The sequence below is a fragment of the Ochotona princeps genome, chromosome 6 (genome assembly GCF_030435755.1).
Source record: "Ochotona princeps isolate mOchPri1 chromosome 6, mOchPri1.hap1, whole genome shotgun sequence".
NCBI lineage: Eukaryota > Metazoa > Chordata > Mammalia > Lagomorpha > Ochotonidae > Ochotona > Ochotona princeps.
Window position 1 is genome coordinate 29,605,066 of NC_080837.1, and position 18,407 is coordinate 29,623,472.

The 18,407-nt window shown below is 47.1% G+C and overlaps 1 protein-coding gene across 9 annotated transcripts in view; it reads left to right on the forward strand.

Moving 5' to 3' along the window:
- The first annotated feature begins 4,017 nt into the window (after positions 1–4,017).
- The window catches only part of GABPB1 (GA binding protein transcription factor subunit beta 1), a 71,820-nt gene continuing 57,430 nt past the window's right edge, over positions 4,018–18,407 (forward strand). For 4 of the 9 annotated variants that reach the window (XM_058665869.1, XM_058665874.1, XM_058665871.1 and 1 more), the window contains exon 1: positions 4,389–4,579. The gene's annotated coding sequence lies outside the window, so the exon portion shown is untranslated. Of the gene's footprint in view, positions 4,580–5,323; positions 5,570–18,407 lie in introns of those variants that run through there. The other 5 variants (XM_058665866.1, XM_058665873.1, XM_058665872.1 and 2 more) reach the window with 4 other exon arrangements.

Genomic DNA, 18,407 nt, shown 5'->3' on the forward strand with positions numbered 1-18,407 from the left:
AAACCTAAAATATTTACTTTCTAATGTTGCTGTCAGGATTAAATGAGACAGTACAAGAGGACACTTTAAAACATTAGTGAGAAAATGCGGGCCCGGCGGTGTGGCCTAGCGGCTCAAGTCCTCGCCTTGAACGCCCAGGGATCCCATATGGGTGCTGGTTCTAATCCCGGCAGCTCCACTTCCCCTCCAGCTCCCTGCTTGTGGCCTGGGAAAGCAGTCGAGGACGGCCCAAAGCTTTGGGACCCTGCACCCGCGTGGGAGACCCGGAAAGAGGTTCCTGGTCCTGGCATCGGATTGGCGCGAACTGGCCTGTTGCAGCTCACTTGGGGAGTGAAACATCGGATGGAAGATCTTCCTCTCTGTCTCTCCTCCTCTCTGTATATTCGGCTTTCCAATAATAATAAAAAAGAAAAAAAAAAAAAGAAGCCATTAGAAAAACGACCAACATTAGGAAGACTGATTTAAAAAAAAAAAAAAACATTAGTGAGAAAATGCAGTAAAATGCTTATTTTGGTGCAAAAATTTTTGAAATCAATGCATATGAGATTTCTTCAAAAAGCTCATGGGGCCCGGCGCCGTGGCCTAGCAGGTAAAGTCCTCACCTTGAATGCACCGGGATCCCATATGGGCGCCGGTTCTAATCCCGGCGCTCCACTTCCCATCCAGCTCCCTGCTTGTGGCCTGGGAAAGCAGTCGAGGACAGCCCAGAGCACTGGAACCCTGCACCCGCGTGGGAGACCTGGAAGAGGTTCCTGGTTCCTGGCTTTGGATCGGCATAGCACTGGCCGTTGCGCTTACTTGGGGAGTGAAACATGGGATGGAAGATCTTCCTCTCTGTCTCTCCTCTCTGTATATCTGACTGTAATAAAATAAATAAATCTTTAAAAAAAAAAAGCTCATGGAAAATTCATATTATGAAAAACCATGTAGGTTTCAAAATTGCTTGCAGCCCTCTCCTAAAAAAAAAAAAAAAAAAAAAAAAAAACCCTCAATTTTAAATTCTACTTGCTGTGAACTTTTTGAAGTACTTTTATGTGACAGGTTTTGCTCGTGTAATAAATACCAGGGATTATAAATTTGGTTATTTCTATGTTTTGTGCCACATCTGCAGGAAGAAAGAAACAAAAGCAGTTTTGTATTCCTCGCCCAACCATTATAATTCTCACTATAAAATAAAAAAGAGACCTCTGGATTTAGTGAAGGTTCTTAGGGAATTCAATGCTTCTGATTCCATTCATCTGAGGGGTTCAAAAATTATCTGTGATGATAGATAACACACTCTTGCTAAAAAAATTACTAGAATAGGAACATTAAAATAACCAGACACTTCAGTACAGTAAGGCTTCTCATTTTTTTCTAGAATCACACACACAAAATCAGTGTTAAGAGTGTTTCATTCTCAGCTTGGTGTGGTAGCCTAGTGGCTAAAGTCCTCACTTGATAATGCGCCAGGATCCCATAGGGGCACCAGTTTCTGTACCAGCTGCTCTACTTCACATTCAGCTCCCTGCTGTAGCCTGGGACAGCAGTAAAGACAGCCCAAAGCCTTAGGACCTGGCAACTGTGTGGGAGACCTGGAAGATGCTCCTGGCTCCTGACTTCAGATCAGCTCAGCTCTAGGAGTTGCAAGCACTTAGGGAGTGAATCAGCAGAGGGAAGACCATTCTCTTTGCAACTCTAGCTTTTCAATTGAAAAAAAAAATCCTAATTCTTACTGTCATTTTCTACAAATGCCGCATGACAGGCCAATTAAAAGGCTCACAGAACAGCACCGGCCTATTCACTAGACTTTTAGTACACTACAGAGCAGAGACAAATCGCAAACTTAGACTCCACAATTTAAAGTAATCCCAAGTTATCCACTGGCCATGTAGTGATCGCTTTCCACACTTTAGTACAAAAAATCATCCACCGTACCACTGTCTCTGAGGTAAAACCGCAGGCCCTTAACCTGGCATCCAAGGCCTTCCGCCCAATTCAAACATTTAGCTCCTACCCTCCACTATCCGGCTTCACTAGATCGGACTCCCCAACACAGTAGCAACTGGCCTACTTGAAATGTGGCATGCAAAAACCCTTCAATCTCACTTGCATCCCACACCAGGGCCCCTGAACTGGATTCCTGACTCGCTTCCTGCTGATGCAGACCCCGGGCAGCAGCGGACATAGTTCAGGAACCTGCTCCTGCATTCCTAGGGGCAGTCTGGACGGTGTTACCAGATCCCAGTTTCGGCTCAGCCTGGCCAGTGTGAAATTTTGGGGAGTGAACCTAAGGTGGGAGCTCCTTAAAAAATTATACATGGAGGTGTAGGCTTGTGGTCTCTTGGTTAGGACAGCGTTTAGGATACCAGCATCCTGCACCACCAGGAGTGAGGTTTCCCACAGAGGTGGGTGGTATGAACCCGAGTACTTGGGCTACCACTTGTTGCCTCTACTGATGCACATCAGCATAAAGCCATGTTGGAAGTGGAGGAGCCAAGACTGAAACCAGCTGGGGGCCCAGCAAAATGGCTTGTGTGGCTAATCCTCTCCCTTTAAGCGCCAGTACCTATGAGTGCTAGTTTGTGTCTCAGCTGCTCCACTTCCCGTCCAACTCCCTGCCTGTGGCCTGGGAAAGCAGTCAGGATGGCCCAAAGCCTTGGGACCCTGCATCTGTGTGGGAGGCCTGGAAGATGTTCCTGGCTTCAGGTGGTCTCTGCTCCAGCTGTTGTGACCATTTGGGAAGTGAGTCAGGGGATGGAAGATCTTTGTCTTTCTTCTTCTCTCTGCAGATTTGCTTTTCCAATAAAAATAACAAAATAAATCTTGAGAGAAACTAAGCACTGATATGGGGTGTGAATCCCTTAAACAAACTTGACTTCTGTGCCAAGTGCCTTTGAATTTATTCCTAACAATGATCTCAGATGCAAACCCAATGTTCTGACATCTTCAGGGAGAATCGTTCAAAGGGACCTCTTTCTTCATCCCCTCAGCATCTTCAGTCGCATTTCCCACTTACTGCTGCCTCCAGCTGGAAAATTCTCCCAATCCCTTTATGAGAGCCAGCTCCTTCCCTGGTGTCCTTCCACACCTGCCTCGCTGCTTACTAAACAATCTGTGCTTATCTTCTGATGGTGCCTGCTTAACTGGTGCATTGTAAGGAGATCAATTCTACAGTGATCCTACCTGAAAAGCACACCATGGAAATGTTGGGAAATTTCTATCAACAGAAGCAGTGCATAATATTAAGTCAAAACACATGCCACTTAATTTTCCAGTTGAGACATGATGCCTTAGTAAGTTCCACAAAGGTTATAAATCTTCACTACATCACTGTTAGAAAAGACGACGCATCTCGAGGTCACAAAAAAATTGGCGGGCAATCTGGGTTTCGCTTATCAACTCCTGGATTACAGCTCCCGGGGCTGCCTCAGATTCCCACTCCTGCACACAGCATGCCAAAAGTTGCAGGCTTTAGTGAATAGGTTGGGAAAGCCAGAAACCTGGGTTCACCAGCCAGAAAGTTCAAGGTGCTAAATTCCTAAGCAAATGCCATTCAATTCAAAATGACAAGACTTTTCTCTGGCAAATACAACAAATCATTGAGGCCACGGGGAGGGGGGAGCTCTCACAGCGGTGACAGTTCATGCAAAGGGACTCGGGGAGGCAAGCGGGGGCAGTTACCAGGCTCTACGAGGGAGGAGGCACCACTCATTAAAAAAAGAAAAAAAAAACAAGCTGTAGAAATATGTACATGTTTCGTCATCAACCTGACTGGCTCGGCTGAGCCCAAGAGCAAAAGGAACACGCCTGGGTTCCTCTTCGGGGTGTCTCCACCGCAAGCCGAGTTCGAGCCAGCCCGGGACCGTCTATGGCCACCTCACGCTCGGCCGCTGCTGACCGCCGGGGCCGCCCTTCCGTCTCCCGGCTTCTGGTGGGCGGCTCAGGGAGGCTCGCTCCAACTCCAAGGACTCCGCTCGGGCGGCCGTGACCCCGCGCCGCAGCTCCCCGGGGCTCCGCACGCCCCGCGGAAACAGGCGGGAAGGTTGTGGCGGTCGGCCGGCCGTTCCTGCCGCGCACATGGCCGCCCGCCTCGCCCACCCCCGCTGGCGCGCAGGCGCCGGGCGAGCCGGGACTTGCGGTCGCCGAGAGCGGATCATTCCGCCGCTTTCTTTGTGTAGCCGAAGCGCTACGCTGACAGGCTTTCCTCAGCTGCCGAACCAACGTGAAAAAACCACCGAGCACACGCTTTGAGCCCCCGGGGGTCCCCGCCCGGTCGATGGGAGCGGGATCCGCCCGTGCGCGGCGAGGGGCGGACCAGCTCCGGGCGAGGGCCTGACGAGGGCCGGGTCCGGGAGGGATGCTGGGAGGTGCGCCTCCCTCGCACACCATGTGTCCCTCCGCGCGCAGCACGGGGGACTTTTCGGTGGGGATTTTGGGCGCCGACCAGACGCGGCATTTTCGGAAAATAGCGCCCTGTGCAGCTCCAGCGCTTTGTGTGTAGCGAGGTAGCGTCAGCCCGGCCGGGTACGAGGCGCCCTCGGGTCCCCTCGCACCACCTCCTGCTGCTCCCCGGTCGCCGCTCCCGAAGCTTTTCCAGGTCAGTGCGGGTCTGTGTAGGGCCCTGTTACCACCGGATGTGGAAGTTGATCTCTTCGCTGGTAAAAAATAATTCCACTTCCCCCGGAACCCAGATCATCCCCGCGATTTCCTGTTTATTGCATTAAGGCGCCGGGTTTCCGGGGCTCCTGGCCCCGCTGATTCCGCCGGGGGTCGACGGGGTCGGCCTTGCCCGCGTCGACACCCGCGCCGCCGCCGAGGCCGCCGCGCTTTGTCCGCCGGGCACCCTGCTTCTGGGGAGGGGGGCGGGCAGACATGGTGGCGGCCGCCGCCCCCCTGGTCGGCCCCGGCCCGGGCCGCGGCCTCCGCTTGCGCTCTCCGTCCGGGGCCCGGGGCCGAACCGGAGGCCCCCGAGGCGGCGGCGGCCGCGATGGGTTCGGCGGGCGGGAGCGGGGACGGAGGAGGCCGGCGTCTACGCCCGGCGCTGCCTTGGCCGCCGGGGTCGGACCCGCTCGGGTGTGTGGAGCGTCCGGTCCCGGGACCCACCGGAGCCGGGACAGGATGAACGGGAGAGCCGAGCCCAGCCCGTGCCGCGCGGGCCCGCCGCGGGGACGAAGCCTGCTCATTCTGAATGCTCGAGACTTGGGGTGGGGGGGGACCCGGAAGACTTGGCCGCCCCTGGGGACCTTGCCGGGTGCACGGCTTCGGGCAACAAGTTGGGAGTTTGGCCTGGTCGCCTCTGCCTCGGGGGGAGGGGAAGGCTTGCTTGAAGCGGCCAGACTGTGGAATCGGCGTGCATGGTGAAAAGCGAAACTACGGGAGGGATAGAGGCCTGCTTTGTGTGTGTTTGCCCACTTGAGTCTTGTTTTCCGTGTACTTGCTCTGGTTTAAACCTGATTGGACTGTGGCGAGCATACGTCTGCTCCCTGGAGGGGCGGCCGACCCGCGGTGCTGCTTTGCCGGCGAGCCCCAACTGTGGAGGTAGTTTAAAATTCTCTCCCCGGACGCTGCTTTTGCTGTCTTGAGCCAGGCAAGTTAACTTTGTAAAGTATGGGTTATTTGCCAAACCAGCTCGCTGGGAAGTATTTTGCTATCCCAGAAGTCGAGGTGAGCCGGTCTAAGTGTTATGGGGCAGAAGTTACTGTGAGAGATTTTTTTCTTCATCTTGCGGATAGTTTGTTGCGTGCAGACCCGCCCAGATTGGCTTTTGTGTCTCCTCTCTGACATGTAACCCATCAGCTTTGACGCTTCCATTTTCGGTCTCAGACTTTAAAGTTCAGGAAATGACCGGCAGTTTTCTCTCTGATTTTTTTCCCCTGCTTCCTAAGTGTTACTTTAACTGAAGGATTAAATAGACCCACTTCATGTTAACATAAATGACATCAGCAACAGTGATGTTTTGCAAATCTCTTAATGTCAGGTTTAGTGGAAGACAGATTCTTCAACTCTGCACTTAGTCTCTTGTGGTCTAACACCATGTAACCTCTGGAAAACTCCACTGTAGTTTTTTGTTGTTGTTAATGTGTCATTCCTATCCTGTTTGTACTGTGTAAGTCAACTCAGCGTATTATGCAAGACATTTTAAAAATTTAGGCATTTTTCCCCTTGGCCCTTTAGGATTTAGGTGTATAAACAGTATTGTAGATGAAGGTTGCATAATCATATTCTTCACGTTCGGGAACATTTGGGAATCTTCTAAGTGACTAAGCTTAATTTTTAGTTCCAGGGTGTGTTTTTAATATACACAAGCAAAGTGAGAATTCAACATTAGCTGTGCTTAGGGAAGCTTGTGTGTTGCTGCGCTCTTTGAAGGTACCTTAGGAGCTCCAGGTTTGGAAGGACTCCTTAAGTGAAACCTTTAGTGACACAGAGTATAAGTGGATGTCCTTAGAAATTTCTGTGCCTTTTTGTCAGTGGGTTTCCTAGTTTTGGGGACGTTATGTGTAAATGTAAGGTCAAGTTGAATGGTTTTAAAGGGAAGCTAAGTTTATTTCCAGTTGGTTCTGTGAACTCTGCTTGCAGTCTGTCAGTATGTATTCTCTATTGTGCCATCAACAGGAAGCATCTGGCCATTATTTCTGTGATTGTTAGAAAATGCCGGGTGTGTTTTTAATGTTTCACTGTTCAAATGAAAGTAGATTGGATCTTGATGAATTTGGTTCCTTCCACCGCTTAAAGACGTATTTATTTATTTGAAAGGCTGAGTTAAGGGAGGGAGAGGAAGAGAGTGAGAGAGACTGAGACCCAGTTTCTGTCTGCTGGTTCATTCTCTACATGGACCCAATGGTTGGGCTGGGCCGTGCCAAGCAGGGAGCTTCATCCGGGTCCCCCACAAGGACACAGTGCACGGGCCATCTTTTGCTCCTTTTCTCGGCCATTAGCAACCAACTGGATTGGAAAGGGAGCAGCAAGGGCAGGAACCGGCACCCATGTGGGATGCCATTGTTGCAGGTGGTTGCTTTCTTCAGACACCAAACGCTGGTTCCCAGCCCCCTTTTATTTATTTGTAAGGCTAATTTGTTTTTATTTGAAAGTCAGGTATACTGAGAGGAGAGATGAGAGGAAAATCTTTCGTCTGTTGCTTCACTCCCCAAGCGGCCCCTATGGCCAAGAGCTGAGCTGATCCGAATCCAGGAGCCAGGAGCCTGGAGCTGCTTCCGGGTCTCCCGCGCGGGCACAGGGTCCCAAGGCTTTGGGCCGTCCTTGGCTGCTCTCCCAGGCCACAGGCAGGGAGCTGGATGGGAAGTGGAGCTGCCGGGACATGGACCGGCACTTGGATGGTGAAGATTTAGCTACTGAGCCCCCGCTGCCCTGCTCCTGTTTTTAAAATGTTCTGATATTGGATCTTATAAGTTAAAAATAAAAGGTAAAGCAAACAAATTTTTGAATCATGAATTCATTCTTGAGTGTCCACAAGGATTTTAGCAATTTTGCTTTGTAAGTAGCCTAACTGTGGATGAACCCACAGCTGGGTCTCATCTCTTCTCTCTGACTTTGCAAACGTTAACAAAATAAGACCCAAGCAAAATGTCAAGGACAAGTGAATGTGGTTTTGTTTTTTAAAACACAATACATGTTTATGGAGTATAGTGTGCTAATTCAATACGTGTAGACTGTGTAATGGCCAAGGGTAACTAGCATTTCTACCTCCTTAAACATGTATTATTTCTTGATACTAGGAATTCCCAGAGTCCTTTTCTGATTTCTGATAAAATAATAAATTGTAAATAGCTGCCACCTTATTTGAGGACAACTTAATGCTTTCATGAATTGCATTCCTAGTGGTCCCATGGTTTCCAAGTAATGTTTGCTGCACTAGCATCTCTACTTTGGGACAGCGATAATTAGCATTAACTTTCTGGTGGTAACTGTCCTGTCATTTGTCAGGACAGTAAAGGTAGTACGAGTTAACCTGAGCTTAGCATCAGGGCCTCTATGTTTCCTCAGTGTTGACGTTCCAGGTGCGGTTGGCTGCCAGTTCACGTGAGGCTGGTTAGTGTATCAGTCTGCAACTGAGGTGTTGAGGCTCAAGTTTGAAGTGATTTTTCCAATAAATTCATTTGCAGAGTTAGGTTTTTTTTTGTAAGATTTATTTATTTGAAAGGAAGTTACACACACACACACATACACAGAGGTTTCCCATTTGCTGGTTCAGTCCCCAAATGGCTGCAACGGCTGGACCTTGGCCAGGCCAAAGCCAGAGGCCAGGAGCTTCTTCCAGGTCTCCCATGGGGGTGGGCCATTTTCCACTGCCTTCCCAGCAGCAGCAGCAGAGCGCTAGATTGAAAGAGGAATAGGCAGGAGCTAAACCAGTTCCTGTATGGGATACTGGTACTGCTTGCGGTGGTGTAACCTGCCAAACCACAAAACTCACCCCAAGTTACTGTTAATTTAGGAAGTGAAAAATCTAGATCTCTTAGTCCCAGTGTGTTCTCTGTGAGAGACAACAAGTTAACAGAAAGAGCTCCCATCTGCTGGTTTACTCTCCAGTGCTCCCCGTGGCTAGGGCTGGGCCTCTGCAGGGCCTGGACCTGGCAAGGACAGCGGTGGACCTGGGAACACAGTCCTGATGTTGCGCATGAGCAGCAGTGTTAGATGAGCTGGTAGCACTGCCTTGCAGGGTTTGTGCTGGCAGGAAGCAGGGTTCAGGAACCAGAGTCAGGGCCCCAACTGAGGAGGTGCTCTGAGTGTGGGCCTCTGAACTGCTGCACCAAAGGGTCACTGCTTTCTCTTTTTATGTTTTTAAAGATTTATTTTTGGGCTGGCATGATAGCCTAGTGGCTAAGTCCTCGCCTTGCATGATCCTGTATCCCATGTGGGTGCCAGTTAATGTCCCAGCTGCTGCACTTCCCATCCAGCTTCCTGCTTGTGGGCTGGGAAAGCAGTCAAGAACGGCCCAAAGCCTTGGGACCCTGCACCTGCGTGGGAGACCTGGAAGGAGTTGCTGCGTTGGATTCACTTAGCTCCGGCTGTTGTGGGCACTTAAGGAATAAATCAACGATGGAAGATCTTTCTGTATCTTGTGTACATCTGCTTTTGTAATAAAAATAAATCTTTAAAAAGTTATTTTTACTGGAAAGGCAGATTTTACAGAGAGATAAGAGATACAGAGAGGTCTTCCATCTACTGGTTCACTTTTTTTTTAAGATGTTCATGGTTGTTTTTATTATATTTTGCAGATTAAAACAGCCTGTAAGTAGTTGCATACAATTTTTTTTCATTAAGTTCATGGGTTTGGTTTTTTTTAACTTATTTTTTGTTCATTTTACTTAATTTTTTTGATACTCTTTTTTTTTTAAATAAAGCAAACATTTATTAAACTATAATAAAAACATTCCATCAAATTACAAAACCTGAGCAAGAAAAACAAATGGCACATGCTTAACTGTAGTTGACATTCAAATAAAATTTGCATTCCCAAAATATTATACAGTAATTAGAAAATACCAGCCAAAGTAATATTAGGATACTTTTACATGTGATCTCAACAAATTTGAACAGAAGCAAATTTTAACAAAGGTAAATTTTACAGTGAAACATAGCAGTAGATTAAGGATCTTAACATGTTTATTTTACTGCTATTTGACACTATGATACAAAAATAAGAGGATTTACTTGACATTTTTAATAAATATCTCATGGGCTGTTGAGTGCCTTACTGGTGAAAAGATTTAACTGGCTAATCTCATCAATCCATTTTGTACATTTAGTAAGCATCATCTCTGCCCTACATAACTCTTAATGCAATTCACAGCACACAAATGGTTATCATATTAAATACATAATCAACTTGGACTTCTCAACAACAAGGAAATTAGTAAACCATCAAATGGACTGCTTACCATACACTTTCCTCATAACTAAATAACACACAAAAAAATCAAAATAATATTTGTCATCACTCTAAGCTATTGCCAGCAACTGACGGAAACTGCCAATTTGCCATATTCATGTTCACAACATGCTAAATATACTCTGCTGTTACTTCATCCATGAAATGCCAACATGCCTAGAACAGAGAATTTTCACCATCTCTTGCCGTGGGACCTGACTTGCAGCAATCTATATTTAGATCAGAACTCCATGGGCACTTGATGAACTCTACCTTTCCATGTTGGCTTTCTTCTATGAGAGAGAATATATGGTATTTATTCTTTTGTGATTGACTCATTTCGCTGAGCATAATAGTTTCTAGTTGGGACCACATGGTTTTGAATAGAATAATATCGTTCTTCTTGACAGCTGAATAATATTCCATTGAATAGATGTACCACAATTTTTTTTAACCATTCTTCCTTAGATGCACATCTGGTTTGTTTCCATGACATTGCTATTGTGGATTGTGCTGCTGTGAATATAGGATTACAGATCCTCTTCTCGTATGCAGATTTCACTTCTGTTGGGTATATTCCTAAGAGCGGGATTGCTGGGTCATATGGCAGGTTTATTTTCAATTTTCCAAGCACTCTCCATATGCATTTCCACAATGATTGTACTAGCCTACACTCCCACCAGCAGTGAAGGAGGGTACCTTTTTCCCCACATCCACGCCAGCATGTGTTGTTTTTCGAATTCTGAATGTAGGCCAGTCTCACAGGAGATAGGTGGTACCTCAAGGTGGTTTTCATTTGTATCTCTCTGATGGCTAGAGAGCCTGAGCATCTTTTCATATATTTATTAGCTATTTGTATCTGTTCTTTTGAGAAACGTCTGTTCATTTCCTTTGCCCATTTTGCTACAGGGTTTATTTTTTCACTATCCTTGGGTTTCTGAAGCTCTTTGTAGATCCTAGATATTGGTCCCCTGTCACTTGTGTAGAATGCAAAAATTTTTTCCCATTCTGTAGGTTGTTTCTTCACTTTTTTAATTGTTTCTTTTGCTGTACAGAAACTTTTTAGTTTGATATAGTCCCATTTGTTCATTTTGGATTTGATTGCCGTTGCTTTAGGCGTCTTTTCTAAAAAGTCTTTCCCTGTTCCTATATCTTGGAGTGTGCTTCCTATGTTTTCCTTTAGTAGTTTAATGGTTTCTGGGTGTAGATTTAAGTCCTTGAGCCAATTAGAGCTGATTTTTGTATAGTGGGACAGGTACGGATCCTGCTTCTTTATTCTGCAAGCTGTTATCCAGTTGTCCCAACAGCTTTTATTGAATAGACCAGGTTTTTTACCTGGATTGTTTTCTGTTTTCTTGTCAAAGATTAGTTGACTATACATGTGTGGATCCCCTTCTGGTGTTTCTATTCTGTTCCACTGATCTTCTCTGTTTCTGTACCAGTACCAGACTGTTTTGATAACCACTGCTCTATAGTATGTCTTGAGGTCTGGAATTGTGATTCCTCCGGTTTGATTTCTATTTTTCAAGACAGCTTTAGCTATTCGTGGTCTTTTGTGGTTCCAGATGAACTTTGATACTCTTACTTAGTTACTTAGGGTACAAAGGGTCAAGGGCTACAGGAAAGTGGGTAATACCATTGTTTCCACACTAATATCATCCTTTTCCCCCCTGTATCTGGGGTCAGGGGAGAAACAAAGGGAGAAGCCCCACCCAACCTCCCACCCATCCCAGGTCCCCGATGTGAGGCGAGCTCCAAGGGTCCTGCTCAAGCAGTTTTGATAGTTCAACAGTTCTGAATTGCTGCCAGTCTCGCCATTCTGAGCATGATGACATCTCTTCAGAATCCACTGGCTGACATAGTCTCTTCACTGTTGGGGTTCTGAGATAAGCAGTTGAGTTGGAGGGATTTCCAAAGAAACTTCGTCTGAGGTGATCCCAGACCTGATTCTTGTGTGTGCTTGCCAGTACAGGGTCTGGCACAGTCCTTTGTCCCAATCAGCTTATGCACATGCTGGTGGTTTCAATTGCTGGGTCAATTCTGTTTCCAGCCCTGTCTTCCACATGAACCGATGGGTGTTGTAGTCCAGCCCGATCCTGTCCACTACATACTCTGTCCTCACACAAACCAGTGGGAGCTGCATCCTAGTTGGGGTGACTCCCCATAACCCCCACCAGGCCTGCCCGCTACCCTGGTTCCCATGCTTGCCAGTATGTACCGCAGACTTTGTCCAGTCTGTCCCACATCCCATTTAGCTCTCACGTGTCAGTGGGCATTGAAGCCTAGTTCAACCCAACCAACCCTACTATCCAGGCCACACACATATGGCGGGTGCCTTTCTTTCTAGCCATCCCTGCCTCTGTCCTGGTTTTTGTGCTTTCCAGTGGGAGTGGCAACCCAAGAGGTAGGAACCCCCTAGTTCCCTATTAGTCCACTCCCACTCCCGGATTATGCACTGTCCAGGTGGTTCTGGAGTTTAATTTGACAGATAAACTCCCATGCCAGCCTATGCCAGCTGATGCTGTGGCAAAGCCCAACCGAGCCTCACCCACTCTAATTTTTGCCTGCACCAGTTGGAACAGTCAGTCCAACGTGGTCTTTCGCTGATCTAGCTGATGTGAGGCCCACAGGTGTTGTAACCCTGCCTAGTCTGATCTGCCCCCGTCCCAACTCAGGCTCGCCAGTGTTAGTGGCTGTCCAGAGGGGAGTCCACGTTGCCCCTACTGGCTCTGCCCTCCCCCTCTGGCTCTCACGTGTGCTGTTTGGGTGCTGCAACCACATCTGCTACAGGCACCGGTTCACTCTTGAATGGCCCCAAAGGCTGGAGCTGAGCTGTCCAAAGCTGGGAGCCAGGAGCCTCTTCTGAGTCTTCCACATGGATGCAGGGTCCCAAGGACTTGGACCATTCTCTACTGCTTTCCCAAGCCGTAAGTAGAGAGCTGGATCTTTTTTTTTTTTTTTTTTTTTTTAAGATTTATTCGTTTTTATTGGAAAGGTGGATATACAGAGAGGAGGAGAGACAGAGAGGAAGATCTTCCATCCGATAATTCACTCCCCAAGTGAGCCGCAACGGCCGGTGCTGCGCCGATCCGAACCCAGGAACTCGGAACCTCTTCAGGTCTCCCACGTGGGTGCAGGGTCCCAGTGCTCTGGGTTGTCCTCGACTGCTTTCCCAGGCCACAAGCAGGGAGCTGGATGGAAAGTGGAGCTGCCGGGATTAGAACCGGCCCCCATATGGGATCCCGGGGCTTTCAAGGCAAGGACTTTTAGCCGCTAGGCCACGCCGCCGGGCCCCGAGAGCTGGATCTTAAGTGGAACAACTGGGACATGAACCAGTCCCCATATGGGGTGCCTATGTTTGCAAGTAGAACATTACCCTGTTAAGCTACCATGCCTGCCTCTCCCTTGCTTCCTCCCTTCCTTCTTTCCTTCCTTCCTTCCTTCCTTCCGATTTATTTATTCTTACTGGAAAGTCAGATTTTCACAAAATGAAGGAGAGACAAAGATCCTCCATCCTCTGGTTCACTTCCCAAGTAGCTGCAGTGGCTGGAGCTGAACTGATCAGGAGCCTGGAGCCTCTTCCGGGTCTCCCATGTAGGTGCAGAGTCCTAAGGCTTTGGGCTATCCTTGATTGCATTCCCAGGTCACAAGCAGGGAGCTAGAAGGGAAGTGCAGCAGTTGGGACATGAACCAGCACCCATGTGGGATCCCGGTGCATTCAAGATGAGGACTTGAGCCACTAGGCTACTGTGCTGGGCCCTCCTCTCTTACCTTTTAATAGTGATGATTTGAATACTGACAGTTGGAGCTTATATGCAAATAGAGAATGCAGAAAAGACTTGGTCATGTTAACTTGTGCATGTAGTGAATTACACTATTGTGTAGTTTTTAAAAAATTTATTTGTATTGGAAAGGCAGATTTACAGAGAGGAGGAGAGAAAATTTCCATCTGCTGGTTCACTCCCTAAGTGGCCGCAGCTGATCTGACCTGAAGTCGAGCCAGGAGCTTCTGGGTCTCCCATGTAGGTGCAGGTTCCTAATGCTTTGGGCCTTCCCTGGAGAGCTAATTAAAAAGCATCGTTGGCATTTGGCACAAAAATTGAGCCACCACGTGAGACAACCACATTTAATGTCAGAGTGCCTGTGTTCAAATTCTGGCTGCTTTTTCCCATTCTAGTTGCCTGCTGTTGGATATCTTGTCAGCAGATGATGATGTTGAGTACTTGGGTCTCTACCTCATGTAGGAGACCTGAGTGAGTGCTGGTTCCTGGCTTCACTCTGACCCAGCTTGACGTTTGTAGGCATCTGGGGAGAGAACCTACAAATGAAATGAATTGAAACCCTACAATACTGCAAAGACCTAGGTAGGATGGGACTGGGACCTTTATTTTTTTGAGAATATCTATTTTTATTGGAAAGTTAGATACACAGAGAGGAGGAGAGAGAGAGGAAGCTTGATGATTCATTCCCATTCGTGCCCACACAGCCGGAGCTGCGCTGATCCGAAGCCAGGAACCTCTTGCGGGTCTCCCACGAGGGAGCAGGGTCCCAAGGCTTTGGGCCGCCCTCAACTGCTTTCCTAAGCCACAAGCAGGGAGCTGGATGGGAAGTGGGCCTGCCGGGATTAGAACTGACTCCTGTATGGGTTCCTGGTGTGTTCAAGGTGAAGAGTTCAGCTGTTAGGCTACCACATCGGGCTGGAGGCCAGGACCTTTGTATTATTCTTAAGTTCCCAAGGTTGGTAGAGATTCAGGTTAAGTCACTGATTATAGAGCGTAGTGAGGGAGCCTTCATTATGGGGGAATGGAAATGGGGAAATGTTGGCAACATGCTGTTTGACAAGAAGCAGAGTGGTAGCTCCTCTAAGAAATGACAGCCAACTCAGATCACATTTGATCTGACTGAAAAAACGAAGGTCAGTGGGTAGAAAGTAAATGACGTGTTTCAAATCCATTAAGATTTACTTGAATGGTAGAGTGACTTCCACTTGTTCACTCCCCAGATGGTCACAGTGACCAGAGTGGACCAGACCAGAGGTAGAAGTCTGGAACTTTGGGTCTCCCACAAAGGTGGCAGGAGCCCAAGCACTTGAACTTTCACCCTGCTTTCCCAGGTGTGTCGTGGAGCTGTGGAAGTGGTGCTGCGGTGTGATACTGCACACATTGTAAGCAGCACCCTAACCCTCTGTGTCAGGAACTGGGCCATCACATATCTCCCAAGGGAAATTTCCTCAAAGTTAAAAATGGGATGGATTGTTTGGGTGACAGGCTATCCCTATTTGCTGACAGTGCCCGAGTTGGGGCTGCTGAAGGAATTTGGAGGAGTTAGTGCCCCATGGGCTTTGAGATCTTATGAAACATGTCTAGATCTGCAATACCTAGTGGAAGAGAAAACTGAGGTGGGTCAGCCTAACTGCATCATAGCTTTTACCTTCTTGGATAAAGAGAAATGAATTTTAAGTAAGAGGGTTATTAAAAGACTTTAGGCCAACTAATTTGGCAGAGTGTAAAGCCTTTAAAATGGGTTTATCTTCTGACAGAAATTGCCATTTAAAGACATTTGTCTTGGGTTCAGCATTGTGGTGCAGTGTGGTAAGCTGCTGCCTGGTGATGCAGGTGTTAGCATTTCATATCAGAGTGCCAGTTGCATCCTGCTTCTGCTATGGATTCTAGCTACAAGTGCTTGGGTCTCTGCCACTCATGTGGGAGACCCAGATGGAGTTCCTGGCTTCAGCCTGGCCATTGTGACTATTTGCGATATGAACTAGTGGATTTGCGATATGAACTAGTCGATGGAAGTGCTCCATGTCTCTTGTGAGTCTGTCTTTCAAATAAACAAATCTTAAAAAAAAAAGGGGGGGGTGGGCTGGTGTTGTGGTATTTCATGTTAAGTCACCATTTGTGACACTGGCATCTCATGCTGTTAACCAGTTTGAATCATGTCTGATATACTTCTATCCAGCTTGCTTCTAATGTTCCTGGGAAAGCAGCAGAGGATGGCTCAAATGCTCGAGTCCCTGCCACTCGTGTGGGAGACCCTGACAAAGCTCCTGACTTTCTCCTGGCCCAGGCTTGACTGCTGTGACCATTTGGGGAGAGAACCAGTGAATGGAAGATTCTGTCTATCTCTGTAACGCCGATTTTCAAATAAATAAGTACTGATTTATTTGCACTTGAATCATTGTTCACAGTAAAAGAATAATATGTGTTCATTCAAATGAATGTTTTCCCCCAAATTCGTTTGAAGTGTTTTTAAAAGCTGTATTAACATAGTTGGAGAGAGAGAATCTTCTGTCCATTAATTTACTCCCCACATGACTGCAATAACTGGAGCCAGGAATTTCACCCAGGTTTCCCATGTTAGTGGCAGGGTTCCAAACACTTGGGCCACTTGAGTTGTTTTTCCAGGGCCATTGGCAGGGAGCTGGATCTGAAGTAGAGCAGCCAGGACACCAACCAGTGATGTTACCAAATGCATCTGTTACGGGTAGTGGTTTTACCTGCTAAGCCACAACATTAGTCCCTATTTTAAGTGTTAAAAAGTTAGACTTGTTTGGAGGGCAGAGTAATGGGGAAACACACAAATGGGGAAGAAAGAAAAAGATGATGTGCTTCAATACTACAAGCTGCTAACTATAAAAATGAAAATGGACACAAGAGAGCTGAATAGTACCCTATATCCATTTTAAGGTGTATAGCAACTGGAGGTGTATAAACTAAAATTGAAAAGTCAGTGAAGTAGTCACAGGTTGTGGTTAAGAACTTGCATTTTTTTTAAGATTTATTTATTTTATTGGAAAGGTGGATATACAAAGAGGAGATACAGAGAAGAAGATCTACCATCTGATGGTTTATCCCCCAAGTGACTGCAGTGGCTGAGCTGAGCCAATTCGAAGCCAGGAGCCAGGAGCTCTTCTGGGTCTCCCACTTGGGAGCAGGGTCCCTAGGCTTTGGGCTGTCCTCAACTGCTTTCCCAGGCCACAAGCAGGGAACTGGATGGGAAGCCGGGCTGCTGGGATTAGAACCGGCACTCATATGGGATCTCGGCGCATGCAAGGTGAGGACTTTAGCCACTATGCTGTAGCGCTAGGCCCAGAACTTGCATTTTCTAAGACACTGGTCACTCAATACCATGTCAGTTAACTCCATAATGATGTAAATTGTTGTTGATGTTATGTTGTGGCTTTTCTTTGGACGAGATAATATTCTGCCAGCTCTGCTTTCAGACCAGAGATGGTCTCCCCACGGAACTGTTGTTGAATTTATCTGGACAATAAGATGCTGGACTCTATGCATGGTACATGCTTGCAATGAAAGAATCATGACTGGATTTGAACTGTAACACTGCAACAAGGTGGAGGAATCCACCATGGGGGAAGGGCAGGGGGAGGGGTTGGGAGAATCCCAGAGCCAATGAAACTGTGTCATAAAATTAAATAAAAAAAAAGAAAAAGAATAAGATGATGTTTGCTGGTTTAATGTCCAAATGGCCATACTAGCAGGAGCTTGGCCAAACTGAAGCCTCAAGTCAGTGCTGCATCTGCATCTCCCGTGGGGTTGGCAGGACCTAAATACCTGGGCCGGCCAGCATGTGCTGCCCCCCAGGTGCGTGACAGTGAGCCTGCTCAGAAGCCTACGTGGGACTCTTAATTCCAGGCACTCTGCTTGGGATGTAGGCACCCCAGTGGGCAGCTTAACTTTCTGGGCCACAGTGCCTGCACCTCCATGTTTTAACCTCCTAGGTGATAGTGTTAGGAGTCTGAGAAGTAAGGAGAGGATAAGGGTGGAGCCCTCATGGATGAGACTAATGCCCCTTACAACAGAAATGTCAGAGAACTCCTTTATTCCTTCTGCCATGTGAGATTACACCAGAAAAACTACCTGAAACCCACACTGAATGGGCCAGGGCCTTGCTATTTGACTTCCCAGCTTTAGAGCTGGAAGTAATCAATTTCTGTTTGTTTGAAAGCCACAATAGTTTAGGCTGTTTTGTTAACCCAAACCCAAATGGACTAAGACACTTGGCTTCCTGTATGCATTAGACATTGCCTAACATTTGACATCAGTCACCTCTTTGATTCTGTACTGGGCTCTTGTTGCCAGATCTCTCTGCTATAATGATGTCCTCTGTTTTTCCTCCCAGGTCGCAGTGTGCTTATGAAGGAAAGTACATATTTACAAAAATGTCTTGGCCACTCTATATTTATGCTGGGCAGTTCAAAGTGGGCGCTTGTTATTGGCATTCATTTGATGAGTCTCATTTTCCTTTTGGCTAGTAGATGCTAGTAACTTCTATGTAAGTTATTAACATTGACTTACACATTTTTTGTTGTTACATGACCAAAGGTCTGTTCTTTCATTTTTGTTAAGTGAATGGAAGAAGAATCTTTATTTCTTGCTTTTCACAGGAATTTACTGTCACAGTTACTTTTTCACTGGTCCCTTTGGTAATTCAGTGATTTTTGTTTTCTGTATTCAAATATCATATTTTGGGAGAAAAAAAACAAACTTTGGTAAACTTTTGCTATTGTTCTTTC